The sequence below is a fragment of the Triticum dicoccoides genome, chromosome 2A (assembly GCF_002162155.2).
Source record: "Triticum dicoccoides isolate Atlit2015 ecotype Zavitan chromosome 2A, WEW_v2.0, whole genome shotgun sequence".
NCBI lineage: Eukaryota > Viridiplantae > Streptophyta > Magnoliopsida > Poales > Poaceae > Triticum > Triticum dicoccoides.
This window is the reverse complement of record NC_041382.1, coordinates 547,520,886-547,529,467: the sequence shown is the minus strand read 5'-3', so window position 1 is coordinate 547,529,467 and position 8,582 is coordinate 547,520,886.

The window sequence follows — 8,582 nt, the reverse complement described above, 5'->3', positions numbered from 1 at the left end:
CTCCATCATTTTGATCTATATCAATGTGTCGTCACATGGTCGTCTCGCCAACTATTGCTCTTGCAACTATTGCTATCGCATAGCGATAAAGTAAAGCAATTATTTGGCGCTTGCATCTTATGCAATAAAGAGACAACCATAAGGCTTCTGCCAGTTGCCGTTAACTTCAACAAAACATGATCATCTTATACAACAACTTATATCTCATCACGTCTTGACCATATCACATCACAACATGCCCTGCAAAAACAAGTTAGATGTCCTCTACTTTGTTGTTGCAAGTTTTACGTGGCTGCTACGGGTTGAGCAAGAACCGTTCTTACCTACGCGTCAAAACCACAACGATAGTTTGTCAAGTTAGTGTTGTTTTAACCTTTTCAAGGACCGAGCGTAGCCACACTCGGTTCAACTAAAGTTGGAGAAACTGACACCCGCCAGCCACCTGTGTGCAAAGCACGTCGGTAGAACCAGTCTCGCGTAAGCGTATGCGTAATGTCGGTCCGGGCTGCTTCATCCAACAAAACCATCGAACCAAAGTATGACATGCTGGTAAGCAGTATTACTTATATCGTCCACAACTCACTTTTGTTCTACTCGTGCATATGACATCTAGGCATAAAACCTGGCTCGGATGCCACTGTTGGGGAACGTAGTAATTTCAAAATTTTCCTACGCACACGCAAGATCATGGTGATGCATAGCAACGAGAGGGGAGAGTGTTGTCCATGTACCCTCGTAGACCGTAAGTGGAAGCGTTAGCACAACGCGGTTGATTAGTCGTACGTCTTCACGATCCGACCGATCCAAGTACCGAACGCACGGCACCTCTGAGTTCAGCACAAGTTCAGCTCGATGACGTCCCACGAACTCCGATCCAGCATAGCTTCACGGGAGAGTTCCGTCAGCACGACGGCGTGATGACGGTGATGATGTTGCTACCGACGCAGGGCTTCGCCTAAGCACCGCTACGATATGACCGAGGTGGAATATGGTGGAGGGGGGCACCGCACACGGCTGGGAGAGATCAACAGATCAACTTGTGTGTCTAGAGGTGCTCCCTGCCCCCGTATATAAAGGAGCAAGGGGGAGGCCGGCCGGCCCTCTATGGGCGCGCCAAGAGGAGGAGTCCTCCTCCTAGTAGGAGTAGGACTCCCCCTTTCCTACTCCTACTAGGAGGAGGAAAGGAAGGAGGAGAAGGAGAAGGAAGGAGAGGGAGGAAAAGGAGGAAAGGGGGGCTGGCCCCCTAGTCCAATTCGGTTTGGTCTAAGGGGGCGCGCGCCCTGCCTCCTCTCTTCCACCACTTGGCCCATGAGGCCCATTACTTCTTCCTCGTATTCCCGTAACTCCCCGGTCCCCCCGAAAATACCCGAATCACTCGGAATCTTTCCGATGTCCGAATATAGTCGTACAATATATCGATCTTTATGTCTTGACCATTTCAAGACTCCTTGTCATGTCCCCGATCTCATACGGGACTCCGAACTACCTTTGGTACATCAAATCACATAAACTCATAATACAATCATCACCGAAACTTTAAGCGTGCGGACCCTACGGGTTCGAGAACTATGTAGACATGAACGAGACACGTCTCCGGCCAATAACCAATAGCGGAACCTGGATGCTCATATTGGCTCCCACATATTCTACGAAAATCTTTATCAGTCAAACCGCATAACAACATACATTGTTCCCTTTGTCATCGGTATGTTACTTGCCCGAGATTCGACCGTCGGTATCTCAATACCTAGTTCAATCTCGTTACCGGCAAGTCTCTTTACTCGTTCCGTAATATATCATCCCGCAACTAACTCATTAGTTGCAATGCTTGCAAGGCTTTAAGTGATGTGCATTACCGAGAGGGCCCAGAGATACCTCTTCGAAAATCGGAGTGACAAATCCTAATCTTGAAATACGCCAACCCAACAAGTACCTTTGGAGACACCTGTAGAGCACCTTTATAATCACCCAGTTACGTTGTGACATTTGGTAGCACACAAAGTGTTCCTCCGGTAAACGGGAGTTGCATAATCTCATAGTCATAGGAATATGTATAAGTCATGAAGAAAGCAATAGAAACAAACTAAACGATCAAGTGATATGCTAACAGAATGGGTCAAGTCCGTTAATCAAATGACAACTCATGTCTATGGCTAGAAAACTTAACCATCTTTGATTCAACGAGCTAGTCAAGTAGAGGCATACTAGTGACACTCTGTTTGTCTATGTATTCACACATGTATTATGTTTCCGGTTAATACAATTCTAGCATGAATAATAAACATTTATCATGAAATAAGGAAATAAATAATAACTTTATTATTGCCTCTAGGGCATATTTCCTTCAGTCGGCCCTCCCCCTCCTCCACTCCTTTATATACGGGGGAAGGGGGCACCCCATAGACACATAAGTTGACATTGTTTAGCCGTGTGCGGTGCCCCCGTCCACCATAATCCACCTCGGTCATATCGTAGCAGTGCTTAGGCGAAGCCCTGCGCCGGTAGTTTCATCATCACAGTCATTACGTTGTCGTGCTGACGAAACTCTCCCCGACACTCAGCTGGATCTAGAGTTCGTGGGACGTCATCGAGCTGAACGTGTGCAGATCGCGGAGGTGCCATACCTTCGATGTTAGGATCGGTCGGATCATGAAGACATACCACTACAACAACTGCGTTGTCATAACGCTTCCGCTTACGGTCTATGGGGGTACGTAGACAACACTCTTCCCCTCTCGTTGCTATGCATCACCTAGATGGATCTTGCGTGTGCGTAGGAATTTTTTTTAAATTACTGCGTTCCTCAACAAAGGTTGGCGGCAACGGCAAAAAATTTCAGCGGCAATGGTTGCTAGGTAGATGTTTTTCTTGAACGGTGTTTTATAGGTCCATGCGAACCCCTTGTTACTTCGCCATCTTTCGCACATACTGCTAGAGCATTGTTTCCTTCAAATAACTTTTGATAGATCTCAAAGAGATATTACAATTTACAGCCATTTTGATTCACACGATCTTTAAAACATAATGACTTCTTTGGATTGAAGGATTTTGTAGAAATTTCAGTCAGTTTGAATCCTATGAATTTTTGCCTACGAAAGTCCTTTGGATCATAGGATTGGGGTTTCCAAATCCAATGGAATCCTTTCCTATGCGCTTTATTCTATAGGAATTCCAACATGAGGTCAAACATCATCTAATTTTCCAATACACATTCACACCATCTCTATCTACTCTCTCTCTCTCTCACTCACACTCTCTCTCTCCCTCTCTCCCTCTCTCTCACCTCTAAAACCTATGTGTTTATTTCTTGTGCACCATTCAAAGGCACTCATTGCAGGATTCCTATGTTTTGAAATCCTGTAGGATTTCATGATACGTGACATATCAATCCTACGTTTTTCATATTCCCATGGTTTCATATTCCTGTAATCCAAAGAGGCCCTAAGAATAAGAAAATCATTGGAATCGAGTGGCATGCCATCTTCAATACTACATGATCTGTATGGGCGTTTGATTGTATGCAAAAAATGTATTCCCTCCATTTTTATATAGAAGGTCACAAACTCAAATTACAGGTATCAAGGTAAAATTTAATGCATACTTGACAAGCCAACTTTTCTTTATATTTACCGGATCATTAATATGCAACATGCATGCAAGGAAACTGAGTGGAGGAAGTAGTTAGTGTCATTATGACTGCATACATGCAAATATTAAGATTACTAGTACGAGGAAATAGCATTAATTTTTTGCATAAGGTTGAAATTGATGGAATGTTTCATATGAATACCAGTATAGGTGAATCCTAAGGAAAATTCCTATGAATTATAATCCTATAAATTAAATAATCCACGTAGGAAAAATCCTAAGGATTAGAATCCTTCAAAATTCATTTTTTTTCAATATTCAACATAATTCCTTTAAAAATCCTTTGAATCAAAGAGACCCGATGCAAAATGATTCACGCTATTTTGTTTTTTGAAATACAAAAATGTAAAAGTTGGGATCCTCTAATTATAGGCAACTTAAACTTTTATACAGTTTAGTCACTATTTTTTGATATGTGAAGTTTCAATTCAAAAGTTGGTTTCTTCCAAGTTTATCCATGCAAAATGATTCAAGATATATTTATTTTTATGACACAAGGTTTCCAGACCAATGATAATTAATGTTCATTTTGCACGCTTATAGCTCCCTGGTTCTATCCTGTGACCTCGTGGTCCCTCGTACCTGAGCTAACAAACAGTCTAAGAGCAACTCTAGCAGACCCTGCAAAAATACGACCCGCAAAACGCGTTTGCGGATTCACGAAAATCGTTTTTGCGGGTCAAAAACGTACGCGGCCAAGCAGAACCCGTATCTAAATCTGCATAATTTGAAAAAATTGTTTCGCGGGAGAAATTGCACGAACCGAGTTCATCACATACTACATTGTTCATGGCATACTACATAGTTCATCACAAACTACAAGCCTAGTTATACTACATACTACGTTAAACTAGTACTAGGGGGTCGGATCTGACGGCGGCGAGGTCGCGACAACTGGACGACGCCGGAGAGAAGCCGGACGCTCAATCCTCCTCGCCGGAGCTGCAGAGATCGATGTACTTCTCCGACTGCTCCTTGCGGATGTGGCGCCGTCCGCCTTCTCGTTGGCAGCGACGTTGTTGGCGACCGCCTACCGCCACTCGAGGGCTTCGAGCTCCTCGGCATGGCGTTGGCGCTCCTCCTCCTCGCGCATGCTCCGCTCGGCGATGGTGGCGACGACGGCGTCGAACTCCACGATATAGTCCTCGGGCCCGATGACTCCATGGCGACCGAGCAGAGCGGGCTCCTCGGGCTCCTCCTTCACCGGGACGAAGGCGAACGGCTCCAGCGGCTTCGGTTCCTCCTCCTCGTCCGACCACTCCCTCTTCACGGGGAGGAAGCCCGCGGCCGAGGAGGAGGAGAATCCGGCGTACGAAGAACGCGCGGAGGAGAACGATGCACGCCGGCGGTCTTACTCCACCGTGTCGCGGCGGTCGAAGCTCGCCGGCGGCGAAAGCCCGCGGTTGGTCCACTTCCGCGCGCCGCGCTTCCTCGCACCGTCGGACCGGACGTGCCGCTCGCGCTCCAGGTCCCTCTCCCGGCCGGATCTGCTGCCGGAGCCGTGTCCGGAGCTCCACATTCACCCCCACATGGCGGCTGGAGGCGGGGCGGAGGGTCGCCGGCGGCGAGAAATTGGGAGAGGAGAAAGGGGAATCGGATGGCTCGCAGCGGCGGGGGATAGGGTTTGGACCCGCAAAAGGGTCGCGGAACCGCACTTATAACGCTCGGAGGGGGGGCGGTTTGCAGGCTGCGGCAAAAGTTTTTGCGGGCCGGGCGAGTATGCGGGGTCTGTTCTGGCCGCAAAATTGGCCCGAGCCCGTATACTCGCCGGAATTTTTGCGGGCCGGGCGCTTTGCGGGGTCTGCTAGAGTTGCTCTAAGGCAACCCAATATCATATCGGGATAAACATTCTTTTGTTGCCATATCTTTTGTTCTATGTAAGAAAAGAACTTATATTATGATGGTTGTTGCATTTAAAAAGGATCATGCATTACAAAAAATGTACGTAATCTTTAAAAAAAATGTATAAACATTATAAAAAATATTTTTGTGTAATTAGAAACATGTATGTTGCATTTTGAAAATGTTCACGTATTTCAGAAAAATGTTTGTAACATTTTGAAAAAAATATACAATCTACAAAAATGTTCTTTTAGTTTAAAAGAAAGTTTTGTACCATCCAAAAAAAATCACTCACCCTTGAAATGATCAAAGTTTCATAATTTCTTTAGTACAAATCAGAAATTTTTTGTTTGAGCTAGAATAATTTTAAATTAAAAATCTATATAAAAGAAAATATAGTGTAGAATGAATGTGCGTAAATTGATTCAGACAAATCAATAAAGTTTTTGTATGAATTCAAGTAATTTAAAATTTAAAAATCTAGATAAATGAAAATATAGGTCAGAATGAACGTATGTAAATTTTCCGGACAAATCAATGATTTTGTTTTGAATTTGAATAGTTTTATATTTAATAATCTAGATAAAAGAAAATATTGTTCAAAATGAATGTAAAGGTAAGTTTCTTTTGGACAAATCAATAGAGTTTTTGTTGAATTCAAATACTTTTGAATTTGTAAACCTAGATAAAAGAAAATATAGTTCAGAATGAATGTAACCTAATTTATTGAATGAATTGAAAAAAATTCGCCCAGCCTCGTTTAAAAAGTAAATTTATCTCATTTAAGACATCAACTGTCATCTTGTCTGGTGGTTAACCCGGCTCTTCTTTTATTCATTTATAAAATACATCTTTAATGTGTACTTTTACACTAAAGAATATACTCCCTCCGTCTTATAATATAAGAACGTTTTGCCATTAGTCTAGTGAGATTAATGGCAAAACGTTTTTATATAATGAGACGGAGGGAGTATATCTCGGTAGTTCAGTATTAGGCATGAAGAATTGTCAGGTGTGGTGGTTAGGATGCCCGCGCTAGTGCATCAGGTCACCTGGTTGAATTATCTTTGCTAAAAAGAACTGGTTGAATTATCACCCGGCCTATTTTTCCTGCCTAATTTTATTTACACAGTACAGTGGTGTGGAACTCAGCCAATGACCAGTTAAAAAAATCCATAGGTCTTTCTGAAAAAAAAATAGACATCACATGCACCGCTATCAGCCACTGACAGCGGGCCCTGGTCACGCTTGTGTGCCACGCAGGCAGCGGATACATCCACAAATGCGAAATGTGATCATATTTGCACGCCCGCACAAGTTTAAGAACTAGAATCACACATTTTACAAGTTTGTGTACCAAACTAACCGCCACACGCAAGTTCTAAGATAATTGGTTTGATACAAATATCTGGCATTGCCAATATTTGACAAAAATGAAAAGTTGGCAAGTTTTTATGAGGTTAGAGTATCTCCAGCCGTGTCCTCAATAGGCCCTCATGCGATTTTTTCCGCGCCGGCGCCGAAAAAACGTCCTAGTCGCGTCTCAGGACGTCGAAATCTGCCGGCTCGGCCTATTTTTGGGCGCGATCGCAAGCCGAACCCGGCGCACTGGGGGCGCTCGGGGGCTCTGGAGCAAGGGAAAAGCATGCCTGGCCCACACCGTTGGGCAAAAAGTCAAGCCTATCGTCCAGATTCGTCTCCCACCCCGGCGCGCTCGGCCGCCACCCGGCTGATCCAGGCGTCGCCCACCTCCCATCACTGCTAGATAGGCCATTCCCCGCCGGAAAAAGAGTAGAGGTTTCGCCAAGGCAGCCTCTCCACCACCGTTTGGGCGATTTTTTCGGCGTTTCGGCCACGGAGGGGCAGTGTACCGGCGGGTGTGCGCCCACCTCGCCCGCAAGGTGTTCGGCGATTTGCCTGCCTCGGCAATGGACTCGGACGACGAGGAGGCGCTCGCCGCGCTGCTGGAGGAGGAAGCCGATGCCGATGTTCAGGAAGAGGAACATCTCATGGTCCTCGCCGCCCTCGCCGACCTGCTGGTGAGCAATGAAAAGCCGCGGCGAGGTGGCTCGGCGTCGGGGCGGATGAAAGCAAAGAAGCAGCATCGTCTCGAAGGCTACTGCATGCTCTACCCCGACTACTTCGCCGACGCTCCACTGCACGGCGACAAAGTATTCCGGCGTCGTTATCAAATGAGCCGAAAGCTTTTTCCTCAGGATTGTGAATTCCATCCGGGAGTTCGACAACTACTTCAAGTGCAAGAAGGATTGCACCGACAAACTTGGATTCACCTCAATCCAGAAGTGCACGACGGCGATGAGGATGCTTGCATACGGAGCTCCCGATGATTCACTCGACGACTATGGGCGCATGGCTGAGTCCACCACCATTGAGTGTTTCTACAAATTCTGTTGGGCAGTGGTGGTAGTGTTTGGACCGCAATACTTGCGAACCCCCAATGTGGAAGACACTGCTCGAATCCTAGCATAGAATGCAGCAAGAGGAATTCCTGGGATGCTTGGAAGCATCGACTGCATGCATTGGAAATGTAAGAACTGCCCATTTGCTTGGCAGGGGATGTACAAAGGCGCCAAATGCAGTTGCAGTGTGGTACTTGAGGCGGTGGCCACATAGGACCTCTGGATTTGGCACTCCTTTTTGGTATGTCAGGAACTCACAATGACATCAGTGTGCTGCAGTGCTCCCCTATCTTTGCCAAGCTTGTCGAAGGTCATTCTCCTCCGGTGAACTTCGAGGTCAATAGGCGGCAGTACAACAAGGGGTACTACCTAGCTGATGGCATCTATCCAAGATGGTCGACATTTGTGAAGACTATCTCAAACGTTGTGCCAGGAGGCAAGAAGTCCCATTTTGCCAAGGTTCAGGAGGCTTGCAGGAAGGATGTCGAGCGATCATTTGGTGTGCTCCAATCTCAATTTGCTGTTGTCCGGTACCCTGCTAAGACTTGGTCGAAAGATCAAATGTGGAAGATCGTGACTTGTTGTGTCATCTTGCACAATATAATCATTGAGAGCGAGCAGGAAGAGCCAGCGTTTGACACCGAACCATACTACAAGCAGGGTCCTTTTGCC